The 19,295-nt window shown below is 39.1% G+C and overlaps 1 long non-coding RNA gene across 1 annotated transcript in view; it reads right to left on the bottom strand.

The window, feature by feature from the left end:
• Window positions 1–350: 350 nt before the first annotated feature.
• LOC125080079 (uncharacterized) overlaps window positions 351–19,295 on the bottom strand; it is a 43,428-nt gene continuing 24,483 nt past the window's right edge. Inside the window, exon 2 of the long non-coding RNA XR_007121204.1 lies at window positions 351–544. This is a non-coding gene — a long non-coding RNA (uncharacterized LOC125080079). The remainder of the gene's footprint in view (window positions 545–19,295) is intronic.

Here is a 19,295-nt window from a genome sequence, read left to right as displayed (position 1 = left end):
CTCTGTGAAGAACTCTTCCTCATCAATAGCCCCAGGACAGTTGTTTGGTCACCCTGAAATGCAGATTGAATTGGAAGGGCAGCATAATGTTTACTCATTTATTTTAAATTGCCATTTTTCAGAGTAAGATTGAGACCTAGTTACCACCAATGGCATCTAATGACTTTGTTAATTTGTTTTGGTATGCCTCCTCCCCCCCTCCCCCTCCTCTTCCTCCTCCTCTTCTTCCTTCTCCTCCTTCTCCTTGGTAGGCTTTTATATATTCTATGTATTTTAATCAATAAATTATCCCATTCTTGGTCAGTTGGAGCCCCATCATTGGGCTCTTGAGTCCTATTGATGCAACCCAACTGTCTTGGATCACATCATAGTTTTTGGCTCAGTAGGATGTTCCAGCCTCATCTTGTACAGGTACTGTCCCAGACTTGGACTCAGCCGTCCAAGAAATCCTGGTTCCTTCAAATGGGAAATGTCATTTAAGGACCACAATCTAGGCACTAGTGGTTGCTCATTGCCCATGGGTTTTTAATACTTCTAGGCCCTTCTGAAAAGTACAGAAACAGGAGATATTTTTGAAAAAAATAAAAACCGTATTTCTAATATCAAATTCTAATATTTCTATTATTTCTATTATATTTATGATTCAAAGTTCATGTTAATATTTACATTAATGCCTTTGATTTCACATTTCTTCTCTCTTACACTGAAAATCTTGGCTCCTAACATTAACGTAATTACTTATTACTATATGCAACACTGTATAAAAAATAGTTTCAAAATACTAACACAAAACTTCTACTAGCAATGTAACTATTGAATAAAGTGTTAGATTTCTTTGCCCTTAAAATACTTACCACAATGTACATGGGACAAATATGTTATATTGTAATATCACTTAAAATCACTTGAAATAATTGTCTTCTCGAAATAATTGTCTTCTCTGTGGAGCTACATCATTAATTTGATATACAGTTAGGTTCATTGTTTTCAGTTTGCTTTAAAATTGTAGGAATTGTCATCATTTTAAATTAATTTAATATTTTTGTTTTGTTTTGTTTTAAAGATTTTATTTATTTATTTGAGAGAGAGACAGTGAGAGAGAGCAGGAGAGGGGAGAAGGTCAGAGGGAGAAGCAGGCTCTGCGTGGAGCTGGGAGACTGATGTGGGACTCAATCCCAGGACTCTGGGATTATGACGTGAGCCGAAGGCGGTTGGTTAACCAACTGAGCCACCCAGGCACCCTAAATTTAATGTTTTAAATGTGTAAAACACATTTATATGATTCCAGTGTAAAAAATACTTAACAATTGAATTTGCAGAATCTCTTTTCCAACCTTGTCTCCTCCACTCTGTATTATGTTGAATTGTATGAAATTGCCAATAATTTACCATTTTACCAACAAAAATGGTAATTTCTATGAAGAGCCATTTGTAAATGGATATATCTCTGTATATATATAGATAGATACATATATATATAATCTCCCCAACCTTTCTTACAGAAAAGATAACTACTATGTGTATTAACTGCTGTATATATTATTCTCCACTTTGTTTTTTCACTTACTTATATTCTAGAGATCATTCTCTAGAGATCATTCCTCCACCTTCATTTTCAGTTGCATTATTTTCCATGTATGTAGGGATATACCATGAGTTTTATTCAATCAAACTTCTATTACTAGACACCTGAATAGTTCTAATCTTTTGTTATTAAAAATAATGCCTCCATGAATAACTTTGTATTTTTAATATTTTTAATATTTTAACCCCATCAATATTTTTTCATAATTAGATTTTATTTTTTAAATTTGTCCAAATATGGTGCAAGTGTTCTTTTTTTAGGGGGATCTTAGGCAGGCTCCGAACACAGCACAAAGCTCGACCTGGGGCTCTATCTCACAACCCTGAGATCATGACCTGAGTGGAAATCAAGAGTCAGACATTTAACTGACTGACCCACCCAGGAGCCCCCTACCCAGTTCGTATTTTAATCAGTAGGTGTAAGACCACCCTATCTCAAAGAGACCACCCCCGTCATACCTAGCCTAAGTCATTCATTCTGGTAGACATTTGTCCTGGTCTTTAGTACCCAGCACCTTTGGAATACCCTCTTGATGTTAGCAGGATTTCCCCTTTGTGTTCTGCCAAATCAAAAGGAAGAATCATCATTCTCCTCCCATTCCTCAGCAAGGACATAAGTATGTGCCTTGTGCTCCTCCAGTCAGATGCACTGGTGTGGGACTCCTGTGAAAAAAGGGGTGGGAAGGGGAGAAGACTGAAGAGTGCACTCCTCTTGCTGGTGTGGGTGACAGCAGAGTCATGTGTTTAGGGGGCCTGCTGGTCTTTAAGGTTGAGGTCCTGATGGAGAAGAGGCTTGATGCCTTTGGCGGCGGTGGTGGCAGTCACACGAGCTCCTGGCTGCTGGTAGTCGCCGACTGGTGATGGGCCAGCGGCTACAGTTTCCTAGTTAGACCAGGTATGCTGCATAGTTCTGGGTGATTTTCTTGGAAGCATAACCCCAAGATTGTTTCCTCCAGTCTTCACCACAATTCTACAAGCTACCCAATATTCTTTTTTTTTTTAAAGATTTTATTTATTTATTTGACAGATGAAGATCTCAAGTAGGCAGAGAGGCAGGCAGAGAGAGAGAGGAGGAGGAAGCAGGCTTCCTGCAGAGCAGAGAGCCCAACGTGGGGCTCGATCCCAGGACCCTGGGATCACGACCTGAGCCGAAGGCAGAGGCTTTAACCCACTGAGCCACCCAGGCACCCCTACCCAATATTCTTGAATAAGCCCTTCTCTGCTTAATCTGTCAGATAAACTTCTGCCACTTGTAGCCAGGAAATAATTCATGCAGCAGATGCTAGGAGTCAGGGTATAAGTTATAGGTACCACAGGGGCCTGACCATCCTCTGACTTGCCCTTTTACTTCTCTGCCTTCATCCTAAGAGTGCTTGTAAATTCTGGGAGACAAGGGACTGTGGCATAATCAAAAGAACTAGGTTGGTAGGGGCTCAGGAGCTCTTCCGTGGGAATCCCTTTGAAAATCATCAGTCATAAATAGAGGGTGTTTTCCTAATCGATGGAGAAGAGGTGGTAGGGATGAGTTCAGCAGAGATGCAGCATAGCTCCAGGGGTCCATAGAACAGAAGGACGTTGAGACCAACAGATAGAACAGAGGGTCTGAATGTAAAAATCTCACCCTCACCCTTAATGCTTCTCAAGTGAGTAATTGCAGCAGGAGATCCTGAGGGAAAAAACATAACTTTCAGATAATCTAGAAGATGGGATCTAGAGAATCAGGACTTTGGGTAATCTTGTGAGTGGACCCATCTGGACCCATTGGCAGGCTAGACCAGGTCACATGTATTAAGGCTACAAACTTGTTATCTCTCATATATGGCAACTATCCCCCCTCCTCCGCCCCCCCCTTATCTTTCTATGTTGTGTTTGTTGACCAAAAAATTCTAACTTAGCATATATTTAATTCTATTGATATTTTTCTTGGTGATATCTTCTACTGTTTTTCTGTTTAGAAAACATTTTCCCTGGGGCACCAGGATGGCTCAGTTGGTTGAGCAACTGCCTTCTGCTCAGGTCATGATCCTGGAGTTCAGGGATTGACAGGGGGTCTGCTTCTCCCTCTGCTCTTCCCCCTCTCATGCTCTCTCTCTCTCTCTCTCTCATTCTCTCTCTCAAATAAATAAAATCTTTTTAAAAAATAGATAACATTTTCTTCCCTTTCCAAAAATACATTTAACATTATATTTTCTTGAATTCAGTTGGCTGTAAGATCACCTACATTCAATGCTTGGATAAAGCTGGCAGGCTAAAAACAACTAAGCAATATTAGACATATTTCACAAATTCAAAGAATGTTTTGTGATAATAGGATACAACTCTTTACCTCAAAAATTGTCAGGGCTAGAAGAAAAAACAATGAAGGTAGACATGAAGCATGGCACCTTTAAAGTGTTGTTTTCCAACTTTCCATTCTGTTAAGAGCCTAAAGTTAAATAAATAACAAGCAAGGTGAAAGAAAGAGAGAAAGGGAAAGAAAGAGAAAGAGAGAGGAAGGAAGGAAGGAAGGAAAGGGAGAAAGGAAGGGGGGAGGGAGGAAGAAAGGAAAAGAGGAACCTGTTGATTGAGAGAGACTTAGGAAACACCACTGATTACAAACGTGGACCTTATGCAGATGATGATTCCAATAAGTCAACTTAAAAGAAAGAGAGACAATTAGAATTTGAACACCGTAAATTTGATGATAATAAATAATTATGGGGGGGCACCTGGATGGCTTAGTCATTTAAGTGTCTGACTCTTGATTTCAGCTCAAATAATGATCTCAGAGTTGTGGGATGGAGCCCCAGGGGCTCTGTGCTCAGCATGCAGTCTGCCTGAGACCCTCTTCCTCTCCCTCTGCCCCTCCTATGCCCCCAAATAAATATTTTTTAAAAAAGAATAATTATTTTGTTAGTTGTAATAATTGTGGATATGTTTTTAAACAAGTTAACTTTTAGAGACACATGAAATGATATGATATTTGGGATTTACTTCAAAACAATGCAATGGTGTGGGAGAGACAAGTATAAATGAGATGATTATGAGTTGTTTATTGTTGACATTGTGTGATGGGTACAGGAGGGTGTATTATACTATCCTTTCTACTCTTCCATAATCCATATTTGAATTTTCCCATGGTAAAAAATTTTAAAAGATTAAAAAAATATATAGTGGCAATGACATGACAGTAGGAACTGGTAAATACTCCCAGATGGGTGGTGAAGCTCCAGTTTCCCAGGGTGGCACACGGGGGACAGATCACGGCCTCGCCTAAGTTGGCTGCACCCTGCTGCATGCCTGGGATTTCATAGCAGCAAATCTTAACAGAGCCTTCTGTGTGTCAAACCCAGTGAGAGAGAAAGGTTCTTCTGCTGGGATGCAGAAAGAGATGTGCAGGGTACCAGTTACAGAAATAGTATAATGAAATCATCACTCACAGAAAAAGTCCCTAAAGATTCATCTAATATAAACATTTCTCATTTCTGTAGTTTTAAAGAATACACTTTTATTAAGAAAAGAATGAAACAATCTGACCATGTCACATTGCTGTTTAAAATGATCCACGAGGGCGCCTGGGTGGCTCAGTGGGTTAGGCCGCTGCCTTCGGCTCAGGTCGTGATCTCAGGGTCCTGGGATCGAGTCCCGCATGGGGCTCTCTGCTCAGCGGGGAGCCTGCTTCCCTCTCTCTCTCTCTCTCTCTGCCTGCCTCTCCGTCTACTTGTGATCTCTCTCTCTGTCAAATAAATAAATAAAATCTTTAAAAAAAAATGATCCACGAATTTTTTTTTCAAAGATTTTGTCAGAGAGAGAGAAAGCATAAGGAGGGGGAGCGGCAGGCAGGGGGAGAAGCAGGCTCCCCACTGAACAGAGAGCCCCATGCAGGGCTCGATCCCAGGACCCCAGGATCACCACCTGAGCCAAAGGCATACACTCAACTGAGTCACCCAGGCATCCAAATCCATGAATTTTTTAATTGTCATCAGGACAAATCTCCTTAGCCAGCCTACCTCACATCCAGACCCTGCCTCCTTCCCCAAGCCTCATCTCCTGCCCCTCAAGCCCACACATGTTCAACTCCAGCCACAGGAAAGGACTTATAGTTCCCAACATGCTTCTCAGAGTTGATGTTCTCTTGGGCGAGTTTCAGTCATTCACTCAACAGCATTCATTGATCTATTCATCTGTCTCATCACTACCTGAACTGTCTTTTCCCCTCATGAGTTCATTCTTCTAGCCTCCTCTTACTTGTCGTGTTCTCTGAGAAATCATCTTCAAACCACTCAAACTGAAAGAGGTGCCCCTCTTCTATATTCTTTGTATACGGAAAGTATAGGGACAGGTCTTATTTCTCCCACTATGCCCTGAGGGCAGAGATGGAATCCTTTTTTTAAGCACAGTATGTGGCTTAAGGCTTGAGTCATATTAGAAAATCAATCAACACTTGTTGAATAAATGAGCAAATGAACGACTGAAGCTTGCCCACTTGATGTAAACCCCACAAGGGCAAGAATTTTTGTTATTTTGTTCTATTTTGTTCTACTTTATCCTTAGCACCCAGGTCAGTACCTGGCACATTAAATACTTGTTGAAATAATTAAAGGTGTTTGTCAAAGAAAAATCAAGGTGATGTCAATGTTAAAACTCATTTACAAAGTGGCTATTTGCCATGGTCAGCCTGTCTGTGATGGGCAGCAGACTCTGACCCCGGGCTAAAAAAAAAAATTAAATACAAAAAGTATTTTGGAGGCTAAATACAAATCCATATTTTTTAAATTAATAACATGGATCTTAAAACTCTAAGCCCAAGAAAGAACAGGACATTTATTTATTTGTTTTTACGTGCACTGTTTTAGAAATCACTATACTAAATGTTGATTTGACTTCACCTAAAAAAAAAAAAGTTACGATTTTTGGAACTGAAGTAGATTCCCATCTGACACAGGTTTGCCAGTGTTGCCTGTGGGTCTAGAGAAACATATGCAGCGATGGGGCAGCACATGATTTCCTACACCAGGAACAGCCAGAACCCTAGGAAATCATGAATGACATCACCCTTATTGATCTAATTTCTAAAAGACAATGGAATAATTTCTTCTTGCCCAAACCTTACTACAGCGGTTTGGACCAGCAATTCCATAGTGGGGTGAGGGGAGGGCTGCTCAGACAAAGGACAATTGTTGACCTCCCCAGAGCAGCAGGATGGTTGACAAAGTGATCTTTCTTAGGAGTTCTGCCTGGGACTATTGTACACATCACAGGTGCTCTTACATAAGTAAGGCTGAGTTGGATTCCATTTGGATTTCTTTTCTTCTTAAAACCATCTTTCTCTAGACTTGTCCTAAGTCACTAGAACAACAGAAGGGAAAAGTGAGAACTTGAACTTCCTGGGGAATTGAGCAGGATTTCCTTCCTCTTTCTTTACCCATCCACTTTTTCATGGCTGCCATCCACTGGGACCTCTTTTGAGAGGAGCTTTTATTCCCTGCTTTCTTTCAGGCTCCTGCCTCACATAATCTTCACTGGCTTTTCACAAAGAAAACTAGGACTCCCATTTATTTTATGCAATCCACCGCTACATTCAGCCTTGAAAAAAGCATGCAGCACTTTATCCTCTCACAGAAACAAATAGCAGAATGGAGCCCGACTATTTTCCATGAGGCTGGTTTTTGCTAATCAAACACATTTATTCTCTGAAACATTTCCTGTTTCCTGTTGAGAAATAAGTGGTACCAGAAAGGACAGTATCTCTCAGCATACAACTTAGAAATATATAGATAATAGGTCCTAATGTGAAAATAAGTCAATAACTTGTGGAGGGACAATAGGACCATTTTGTGTATGATCAAGATGGATACACTATTGGTACCCTTGACCTAACAGTTCTGCTATAGGAGTCTAACACACAGGAATGCTCACGCTTGGGAGCAAAAGCATATGAATGGCATTACTTATTGAATCCCATGTATATACAGAGCCATATGAACTGACAAAAAGAGACACTGTATATTGAAATGTGGAAAAAGTTCATTGTGGAACAATATGTAATATGTGATTCCACTTTTGTTTAAATAATCCATACCATATGTATATGGATGCATGTTCTTTTACATATTTACAGATAAAAAGGAAAAGCGTGGAAAGATAACCAACAACAAACTATTAATGGTGGTTCCTTCCTCTGGAGAGTGAAATTGGGGAGTTCATTTTTTACTTCATCAGTTTCGGTATTATTCTTATAAAGTGCTTATTCTGAGCTGGGCAAGTGCTGGACACTTTATATATCATCTTACTTATTCCTCCAACTTTGCAAAGTTGGTAATATTATGCCTGTTTACAGAAAACAGATTCTGAGAAGTGAGTAACTTGCCCTAGGTAACAGGGCTACTAAGTAGCAGAGCTGGGATTCAAACCCAGGGCTTTCTGACTTCAAGACCCAAAATATTCCCATTGGTCCAACAATGCCATTTTGTGTGATATAGTCCTGGTTCAGAAGATGGGCTTATTAACAACTGCCACATGGCTACTGTCACATGGCTGCTGAATGTTAAATTTTTTTCTTTAATACATGAAAGGTGAAGGAATAGTATAAAGAATCCATGTACTCATTATCATCCAGAGGCACAAATTACTAATACTGTGTGTCATGTTTCATCTATTCCCAACATATACTTTTTACTTTTTAGAAAGCCTTTTAATGCCAATTCAAGGCATCATATCATCTCCCCATAAATACTTCAATCTCTAAAAATAAGAACTTAAAAAAAAAACCACAATGATGTGATATCATTTTCACACAAAAAGGTAACAATTGGGTGCCTGGGTGGCTCAGTGGGTTAAGCCTCTGCCTTCAGCTCAGGTCATGATCTCAGGGTCCTGGGATCAAGCCCCACATCAGGCTCTCTGCTCCGAGGGGAGCCTGCTTCCTCCTCTCTCTGCCTGCCTCTCTGCCTACTTGTGATCTCTGTCAAATAAATAAATGAAATCTTAAAAAAAAAAAAAGGTAACAATCATTCCTTAATATTATTAAAACCTAATCTGTGTAAATTTTCCCAGATTGTCTCAGACGTATCTTTTTGTGGTTATGCAAATTCATGTCTCTTAAATCTTTGTCTCCTTTAATCTATAATTTCTCCCTTCCTTTTTCTTCATACAACTGGTATATTACAGAAATGGAATAATTTGTCTTGTAGAATTTCCTATCTTCTTGATTTGATTTCTTACATTTTTATGGTGTCATTTAACATGCTTCTTTATCCTTTATATTTCTCACAAACTGGTGATTAGAGATATTAAATTCAGGTTTAATTCTTTTGGCAAGAATGTTTCTTTATCTTTTTTTTTTTTGGCAAGAATTTTTCTTAAGTGGTGATGCTTGCACTTTATCAGGAGGCAATTAGTGTCTGGCTGGCCCATTTTTCATAATGCTAAGGTTAAACACGGAGTTCCAGGGTGCCAGCCTCATACATACATTATTAAATTACTCATCGACCTTCTACCTAATAGTGTTAGCAGCCATCAATGGTTTTTGCCTAGATCCATTATTTCATTAGGGGCTTAGGGTCACTTAAAATTCTGTAAGACTTAGGGATTTTTTTCCTAAAATTTATTTATTTATTTTAGAGAGAGAGGGCATGAGTAGGAGGGGTAGAGGGAGAGGACGAGGAAGAAAGAATCTCAAGCCAACTCCACGCTCAGTGCGGAGCCAACTTGGAGTTTGATCTCATGACCCTAAGATCGTGACCTGAGTGGAAACCAAGAGTCAGACGCTTAACCAACTGTGCCACCCAGGTGCCCCTAAGACTTAGGTATTTTTTTTAACAAAAATCCCAAGATAGCAATCCTATGTCTTAGCTTTGGGGCAAGATATTTTTCAAAAGTCTTCTTTTATCTACTACCCATCATGGATTTTTTTGTTGTTGTTGTTTCTACAAAAGTAATTGAGTTTTTACTGTGTTTTATTTGAGATTTTATGAGTAACTGAGTTTTGTTTTCCTGAGACTTCTGAAAACTACTAAGCTTCATGTGGGACCATTTTGCTACTTAGATTGACATTTTTATTAACCTGTTATTTGGGATTTTTATCTATGCTTCAATTCCTAGATAATTCATAAAAAGTAAAAAGAAAAAGATCTCCCATTCCTCTGTGAAAATATCACATTAAGCCAGCTAACCACCTTGAGTCATTTTCAATTTCATGCCCAGGATAAAGGCGGTTTCTGTCAGTGATCCCAAGTCCATTCTTACTCATTTCACATTTATTGTAGCCTCTGTCCTGCGCCAGGTTCTGAGACTAAAGAGAGGAAAGGACCAGGCCCTCTCCTCCAAGGGTTCACAATCTCCTACACCAATAAAATAGAGAAATGTCCCAAAGGTTCTTGGGGTACAGGGAAGAGGCACCCCCAACTATGGAATCAGGGAAAGCTTCTTAAAGGAGATGTTGAGTTTTAGAGGATGAGTGGAAAGTACTAGGGGAAGGACATTCCAGAGAAAGAAAACCCACACAAAGGCATGGAAGCAGGAAAGAATAGGCCCTTTCAGAGCACTGCACATGGTTTTGTATGGCTGGACAGTGAGGTTTATAGGGAGGGGAGGCTGTGGTGGGGCAAGGGCAGGGCATGAAGTGCCTGTCTGCCCTATGAAAAGAGTTAGGATGTCCCTGAAGGATTTTAAGCAGAAGAGTGACAGGATCTAATTTATGTTGTATATTTTTTCCTCAAAATATTTTTTGGGGGTGTGCCTGAGTGGCTCAGTTGGTTAAGTGACTGCCTTCAACTTAGGTTATGATCCTGGAGTCCCAGGATTGAGTCCTGCATGGGGCTCCCTGCTTAGCAGGGAGTTTGCTTCTTCCTCCGACCCTCCCCGCTCTCATGCTCTCTCTCTCCTTCTCTCATTCTGTCTCTCAAATAAATAAAATCTTTTAAAAAAAAAGAAAAAATTATTGAAGTCAAATTCACATAATATTAATCATTTTTTAAAAGATTTTTATTTATTTATTTGACAGACGGAGATCACAAGTAGGCAGAGAAGCAGCCAGAGAGAGGAGGAAGCAGGCTCCCTGCTGAGCAGAGAGCCCCATGCGGGGGCTCAATTCCAGGACTCTGGGATCATGACCTGAGCCAAAGGCAGAGGCTTTAACCCACTGAGCCACCCAGGTGCCCCAATATTAATCATTTTAAAGTGAAAAATGCGGTGGCATTTGGCACATTCACATTATACAACCATTACTTTTGTCTAGCTCTAAAACATTTTCATTGCCCCAAAAAGGAAACCCATACCCATTAAGTGGACACTCCTGATTTCCCCCTCTCCTCAGCCCTGGCAACCACCAGTCAGCTTTCTACTTCTGTGGATTTACCTATCCCCTCAGTACATTTTTATTTCTAAAAATTACACAAGTAATATGGTTTCATTACAGAAGAATCAGAATGTAGATGAGCAAAAGAGGAAAATAAATATCGCTCATAATCTTAGCATAGTTAACTTTTGTATTTTGTGACCCTTCTAAGCAGTTTTTTTTTTTTTCCCTGCGTTTCCACACTCCTATCCTCCCCATCCTTTACAGGGTCCTCCAACCTTCTGGAGTAGCCCCAACTCTTAAGATATAAAAAAATTCTGCTCAAACTCCTATCTTATGAATGGCATGAAACCCAAGTCCCTACCAACGTCCCTGAGGGTTCTGGGGTGTTTTGGAGACAGAGGCATGGGTGTCCTCCCTTTAGCCACCTCTAGCTCTAATTTTCTGCCTTGATCCCTACCCTTCATTTCACCTCCTGGGCACATTGTCTCTTCTCCACTTCCCCAACTCCCTCTCTCCCCAAAATATGGCCTAAACAAGGTGGTATGTTAGCAAATACTTAAAAGAAGATTTGGTGGCAACAGAGGATGGCTTACATTGAAGCACAACTCAGAGAACAACTTGAAACTGAGTTTCAGAGTGTCCTCAGTCCATTAGTCATTCTCCTCATAGGCCGTCTCTTCACCTGGAGCTACAACAGCATTTGTTTGCAGGTTTCCCTCCCTCCCTATCTTTTTCACTTTTCACATTCAATCTCCTCTAACTCATTTCCAATTCCTATTCCCTTTTACACAAGGCAATCCAAGGCTCCTTTTGCATTGCTCCAAACTGCAAAGCAATTCTAAGCTATTCTGCTAAATCAAAATTGTCCCTGCCTATCAGAACTCTAGTTGTCCAACTCATAACTTTCCCCCTACTGTCTGCATTTCCATTATTCTTTCTTATTTTCAACATCTTTCCTTAAATATTTTTTGTTTCCATTCTGCTACATCTTTTTTAAAAAAGATGTATCTATTTATTTGTGTGAGAGAGTGTGCATAAGCAGGGGGAGGGGCAGAGGGGGAGAGAGAGGGAGAGAAGCAGACTCTGCAGTCAGAATCAGGGGTCAGTCACACGACCCTGAGAACATGACCTGAGATCACAACCTGAGCTGAAATCAAGAGTCCAAGACTTAACTGACTGAGCCACCCAGGCCTCCTTCTACATCTTTTGAATTGGCTGCACATATCCCCTATTTTTCAACACTTAGGTTGTTTCCAATGCTTTATTAGTATAGACAGTTCCATGTTATATAGTAAAGATTATTAAGGGAATATATATCCTTATTATACATATGGATATATGTCCTCAATTACTTCATTGCTGTACATTCCCAGTAGTAGCATTGATAAACTAAAGAGTAAGTCATATCTAGTGGCTTTTATATATACCCTCTAGAAGAACTCTGAGAATTGATATACCCAGTAATGTTTGAAAGTGCCTGAATCTATGAACCTTTGTAAATAGCACATATATTTATTCTTATTTTTTCTTTGTGGTTTTTAATTCACATTTCTTTGACTCATAGTGGAGTTGAACTTTTTTATGTTTATTAGCCATTTAAGTGTTTGTGTGTGTGTGTGTGTGTGTGTGTGTAAAATACCTTTTCTGGTCAACTGTATAGTTTCATTTTTCACTTATTGATTTGGATGGTCTTTGAATGTTAAGAACATGTGCCTTTGCTTAAGGATATTTCCCACAGTATCATTTGCCTTTTAACTTAGTTTATGATGAATTTTGCAGTATAAAAGATTCGCCCTTTTATACAAACACATCTATTATCCTTTATGAACTCTGTTCTTAGTTTCATGTTTAGAAAGTCATTTCTTACTCCAAAGTTTTGTTGATATTCAGCTGTATTTTCTTCTTCTTACTTTACAATTCTTAATCCTTCTGGAATTTATCTTTGTGCACTATGTGAGTTTGGGTTTGTTTTTCATGGTGATACACTTAACACTTCCCACTGATAGGAAGCGCAGGCTTTTTTATGTATTCAATTTTTCTATGTCCTTAAGATATATTTCTGAACTGTGCTTTTTACCTACTAATGTTTTAATTATCTGTCTTGCTGGTTTGTCTTGATATCTGGTAGGAAAAGGCTTTTGGGGTAATATTCTTCCTAAAAATGTGCTTGACTTTCTTACTTTTTTCTTGTTTTCTTTTGTTTTTGGTTTGTTTTTTTAAAGATTTTATTTATTTCTTTGACAGAGATCACAAGTAGGCAGAGAGACAGGCAGAGAGAGGGGGGGAAGCAGCCTCCCCGCCAAGCAGAGAGCCCAAGATGGGGATCAATCCCAGGACCCCGAGACCATGACCTGAGCTGAAGGCAGAGGCCCAACCCACTGAGCCACCCAGACACCCCCTCTTCTTTTGTATTTGTTCAAAACATTTACTTTGCATCTTACACAAGATGCCCTGAAGTTTGCATCATGACTTGAGAGTTACCCCTTGGATCTACAGCCAGTATGTCCATCTCAACAGCATGATTCTGAGAGTTGGGGAGTCATGCAAACACAGGCAGGACTTTCTGAGGGAGAAAGGATGCACAGCAGGGGTGTATGTCAATCCTTTTTTAAGGAAAAGGCAGAGCATTTTGAGTCACTGAAAGCTGGTGTAAAAGTTTTGCAAACTAAACTTAGTCACGTTCTTTAAAAAAAAAAATTCCAGGTATTTTTATTGGGGTTTTGTTACATTTAGAGGCTTGGTCTGAGGAAAATTAATATCTTTATGATATTAAATCTTCCAACACAGTAAGGTAGAATGTCTCACCTTTTATCCAAATATCCTAATAGATTCCGTGGTAAGGTTTGTAGATATGCATATTTATCATTATATTTATTACTAGGCACTTTGATTTTTTTAATTACTTTTCTATATGGGTTCTTTATTTCTATTTTCTTAGCTAATTATTGCTGGTATATATTAATTTTTAAATATTTTTGTCACAATTGCCAAACTTTCTGAATGCTCTTGTTAGTTCTAACAGTTTTTCAAGCAACCATACATTCTTCAGATAATAATTTTGTCCGTTCCTATCAAATATTTATACCTCCCTCATCTCTTTTTCTCATTATTGCATTGATTGGCATTTCCAGAACAAACTCAAATTAATGCTAATGATAGTCAAATTATTAACTTTAATGGAAAAGCTTCTAATGTTTTACTGGTAAGTATAATATTAGCAGTTGGCTTGAGAGCAATATTCCTTAACATATTAACATGTTAAGATTTTCTTTAATCAAAAATGTATGTTGATTTTTATAAAATTTTTAAGATTCTGTTAAGATGATCATATGCTTTTTCTCCTTGACACCACTGATCAAAACATATATTCTACACTGATGCCATAAAGTATGTAAATAGGTACTTTTACCATTGAATTTTTCTTTTACCATTGAACTTTCTAAGCCCTTTTTGGTCATGGTGATTTGCCTGTTGCAGGTTTAGTTTGGAAAATGGACTGGAAGGAGGCAAGGACAAAGGTAGAGGGAACATTTAAGATGCAATTACAATTCTAAAAAACAACAACAACAAAATACCAGCAGTGGAAAGAGAGAAGAGGTCTGGATCTGAGAGATGTTTAGGAGGAAAGATCAGTATCAGCTCCCTAGATATGAAATCTGAAGGGAAGAAAGGAATCTTTCCTTCCAGGAACTGCTAGGTCCTTGGTTTGGTGGCATTTACCAAGACAGGGCTATAGGAAGAAAAGCAGGTTTGGTGTGTTATGTGTGTGTGGGGGGTGTTGGAGGAGAGGATAAAGGACTGTTTTAGGACTGTTGAGTTTAATGTCCTGAGTGGAACACTCAGGTAGAGACAGGTAAGTCATCATCTACATGGATCTGGAACAGAAAGACATGGGCTGCAAATATCAACTTGGTGATTATCAGTGCATAAAAGACAGTTAAGTGTAGAGCATGAGAATATAAGAAGGCTGAAAATGGAAGCACATAGAATGACTCATTTTAAGAGATGGGAGAAGGAAGAAGTGGTCTGTGTCTGGCACACAACATTATTCCCCTTGACTACTTCCTTCTTTCCAGAGGCACCATTCACCTGCTGGGCTGCTGCCTCTGCTGAATCCCCCGGAATCAGAGAGGAAGCCCCAGGCCTGCATGACCTGCACATCGTCACATCTATATTGGTTTCTCCTCACTCTCAGATAAGATTAAATGCCATACCACAGGACATGAAATCTTGCTTCTGCAGATGGTGTCAATGGGCCAGGTAATGAACCACAGAAGTCACACAACAGGGACACCTGGGTGGCTCAGTCTGCTGGGTGTCCGACTTTGGCTCAGGTCATGATCTCAGGGGTCCTGGAATCGGGTCCTGTGTCAGGCTCCCTACTCAGCAGGGAATCTTCTTCTCCTTCTCCCTCTGTGATTTCTCTCTCTCTTTCAAATGAATAAATAAAAATTAAAAAAAAAAAAAAAGAAAAGTCACACAAAAGGACAGGAGAGTTAGCTTCCTGTGGGGCTTGACAAATGGGAAATGAGAGATGGAAGTGAGGTAGACAGACACATTTTTCTCATTTTCCCCTTCTACAGACTATTTCAAGGTTGGAATTCCTCCCTATGGCCATAACTGAGAACCTCTGTGGCTCAAGGAATCTACCTAAGTCACCTGTTATTTCTCATCATGGCTTGTTGAGAGTAGTGCCAGCGTGTTAACACATCATACTGCACTGCTTGGCTTTTTTCACTATTACATCCCTGAGCTTGTACCTATCCCCTCTCACACGCACACAAAAGAATCAGCACTTTAATATTGACCCCAAGTGCTATAATCTAGAGAATTTGTGCTAAGACACAGATGCTAAATTGGTAAATTGAATAGAAGAAAGACTATTTAAATCAACTCTTCATTTGGACTTGGATCTTTAGAGTATGTGTTCTATTTTTCTGAGATTTCAACATGATGTAATGAGAAAGGGAATAAAAAGGAGGGCACTGTAAAGGCATGAATAGTGATTAGATTTGAGAAAGATAGAGCAGAACCAGGTAGAGAACTGTCAAATTAGAAGATGAAAAGGATATTAAACATTAATATTAGAGGGGCGCCTGGGTGGCTCAGTAGGTTAAGCCGCTGCCTTCGGCTCAGGTCATGATCCCAGGTCCTGGGTTCAAGCCCCATGTCGGGCTTTCCACTCAGCGGGGAGCCTGCTTCCTCCTCTCTCTCTGCTTGCCTCTCTGCCTACTTGTGATTTCTCTCTGTCAAATAAATAAATAAAAAAAATCTTAAAAAAAAAAAACATTAATATTAGAGCAGCTGTTGAGTTCACATATTACCCTACGTTAGGTTATTGAAAGAACACAGCAATCTGGTTTAATTTATTAAGTCACTATCAAAAGTACTAGCAACATCTAGCAAAAACTGTCAACCACAAGTTTGCTTTGCTACAACAGAAATGTTACAACAAATAGCCTTTATCTATTGGCCTTTGTCATGAGGAGGGCAATGTCCTGGGCTTTATGGAAGTGGGGCAGTTGCTGGGGGAAGACTTCTCAGACTAGTAAGACTTAGATGTGCCCTGAAGATGATATGGTCTCAGAGGTGTAAGTACAATGAAGTACACAGATCATTATTATACAAGGTCATATAACATTTAAGAGTACAAATAAAATTCTAAGAAGATCAAAGGAGGGAGAGATTATGCTAGTGGAAAATAATCAGGAAACACTTCATTGAGAGAGGCAGTGCATTTGTTAGACCTAATTTTAATAGTTACCACGGGGTAAGGACAGGCAGACTGTAAGAGTAAAAAACCAGACACAGAGGTAGGAAATAACACTATAATTATAGAATGATGGACCTTGGCAGATTTGAGTGATATATCTAAAAACTTTGAGAATCCCCAAATAGTCATAAACTGCTATATCATACATCTTCCCCCACAAAATGCATACATAATACTGAATATGTAGATACAAAGCCAACATGTGATGTGGAAGATGGACTATCAGCTAGGCCTGCATACCAACTAAATGATTGCTTCTTCAAGTCCATATCCAAGTGCACAGGATGCAAATTTGGATCTCGGCAAAATGACACATGAGTGCCTTTTACCCAGGGACAATCAACCTTGAATGTTAAATCCATAAATATCAACAGCCTACTGAAGTTCCATCTGGCTGGAGTGTTCAGCATGAATCAACCCAGAAAAGAATTCTGCATTTTATCATTGTTTGCAATTTCTTAATATTTTTTATATTTTGATGAAGCTCGTTTCATGAGCATATCTTGTGTTTTATCTTCTTCTCTTCTATCTAAACTCTTACCTAACATCAGGAGAAAATTGATCCTCAAGAAGCATAACTAGAGTGGTTCAACCCCTCAGCAGGACTTGTAGACCACTGGGGACCATCAGAAGAGTGGCCTATGGTATAGCTCCTCTGTCCATCCTGGGTCTGGGAACATGGCCAAATAGAAACCTTAGCGGTAATCAAGGCCCTACAGTATAGGCTGGAAAAAACTCTACCTTTGATCATATCCCAGTGTCCCTATTCTGACAACCTTTAATCTGAAGAAGAGAAAAGGGATTGCAGGAAGATACAATTAAGATCACACTTGTGCACATGCACACACACGCATACACTCACACACAAACCAAAACCAAATGAACAAATAGTGGTCTCCGTCGTTTGGCTTGCTGCCAGAAATAGCAGGCATGGAAAGAACAAGAAGCAGTTTCCAAGAACAACCTGTTCCACAAAGCAAAGTCCTGAAGAGTTAACTGACTCACAGAAGCTTAAATAGGCTTTCAGAATCTTCAAATGAGGGCTCCAGTCAGCAGGCGCATGGATCAGGACATGAAGAACTTGAGAAGAAACAAACACCAATTAAACTCATGGCCATTATCCTGTGATACCAATATTGCAAATCTGATTTTGACCAAAAATGTCTAAAACCAAGAAGAAAATGTCCTACTGACTACAAAAATATTTCCCTAACCCCGTTATAACACATTGAATGGATACAACAAGAAAAGCTAAAGCCATGCTTCAGTGGATTGCTTAAATAATGAATTAAAGGGAGAAAGAGCATTTCTTGTCAGTAATCCCTGAACTTCATTTCTAAAGGCCTTAATATATAATGAAATTTGATAGACCATTAGACAGCAATTAAATGGGGCCATTAGGAAAGCTTCATAGAAACATGCATGAATGATACTTAAATAAGGTTGAGTGAAAAAAAAATCAAAATATAAAACATCTGAAATTACAATAATAGCCTACATTTATTAGGGATTTACAACTGATAGACATATGGATATGAATTAGAATGGAAGTAGTTGTATTAGGATATGAGATTTGGGGTAATCTTTATTTTCTTGAAAATTTTCTTTGATATTATCACAACAATTTATCAATTAAGTATAATCAAAGAACTAATTTTAGAGGAAAAACCAATGAATACCCAAGTTACTGCTACTGATTTTCGATATGCTTTGTCATGTATTCAAGTTTATAATGGAAAAGTATTGACAGGAAATTTGACTTCTATAGGAAACAACAATAAAGCAGTCACTTTGCAAACTTAAATTTTAAAAATACAACAGAGAAAATAAGGGGTTTAGGTTTGAAAGCTTAAAAAGAAAACTTAATTTAAAACAGTGTTCAGGGGGCACCTGGGTGGCTCAGTCAGTTAAGTGTCTAACTCTTGATTTCAGCTCGGGTTATGATCTCAGGGTTGTGAGACTGAGCCCAGGGTTGGGTGTGCTCAGTCATTCTGCTTGAGATTCTCTCTCTCCCTCTCCTTCTGTCCCTACCCCCTGCTTGTATATGTCTTCTCCTCTTTCATTAAATAAATAAATAAATAAATAAATAAATAAATAAATAAAATCTTAAAAAATAAAAACATGAAACAGTATTCAGGGGCACTTGGCTGGCTCCATTCCTAGAGCATGTGACTCTTGATCTCGGGGCCGTGAGTTTGAACCCCACATTGGGCATAGAGAGTACCTAAAAAATAAAAAAATAAAACAGTGTTCATTTCAGACCCGCAACATGAAGGAACCATGATGTTGCTTCAGCTGTCCTAGGGATTCCCATGTGGGCCCACAGTGTGGCAGTTTTGTTGTTGGGGGCTCTGTATCCATACTCCAGGTCCACCGCTTACTAGTTGTAGTTGTTTAGTAAAGTTACTTAAGCTATCTAAGCCTCAGCTTCCTCCTTTTTAAAATGGAAATGTGGGTGACCCATCTCAAAAGATAGTGGTAAATCTTCAACAATATAAAGCGTGTAAAGCAAGCACCTAATACCTTGCAGTTCATATTCAGTAAATGCTAGTTCCCTTATTTCTCCATTCTCTTTTCAAAAATCCTCCATATAAAAGTGGATTTACCTGTGACTGAGTTATCATCAGGTTATTAATAACACCATTTGCCACTTATTAA

This window comes from Lutra lutra, chromosome 10, assembly GCF_902655055.1.
Source record: "Lutra lutra chromosome 10, mLutLut1.2, whole genome shotgun sequence".
NCBI lineage: Eukaryota > Metazoa > Chordata > Mammalia > Carnivora > Mustelidae > Lutra > Lutra lutra.
This window is presented reverse-complemented; position numbering and strand designations above follow the sequence as displayed.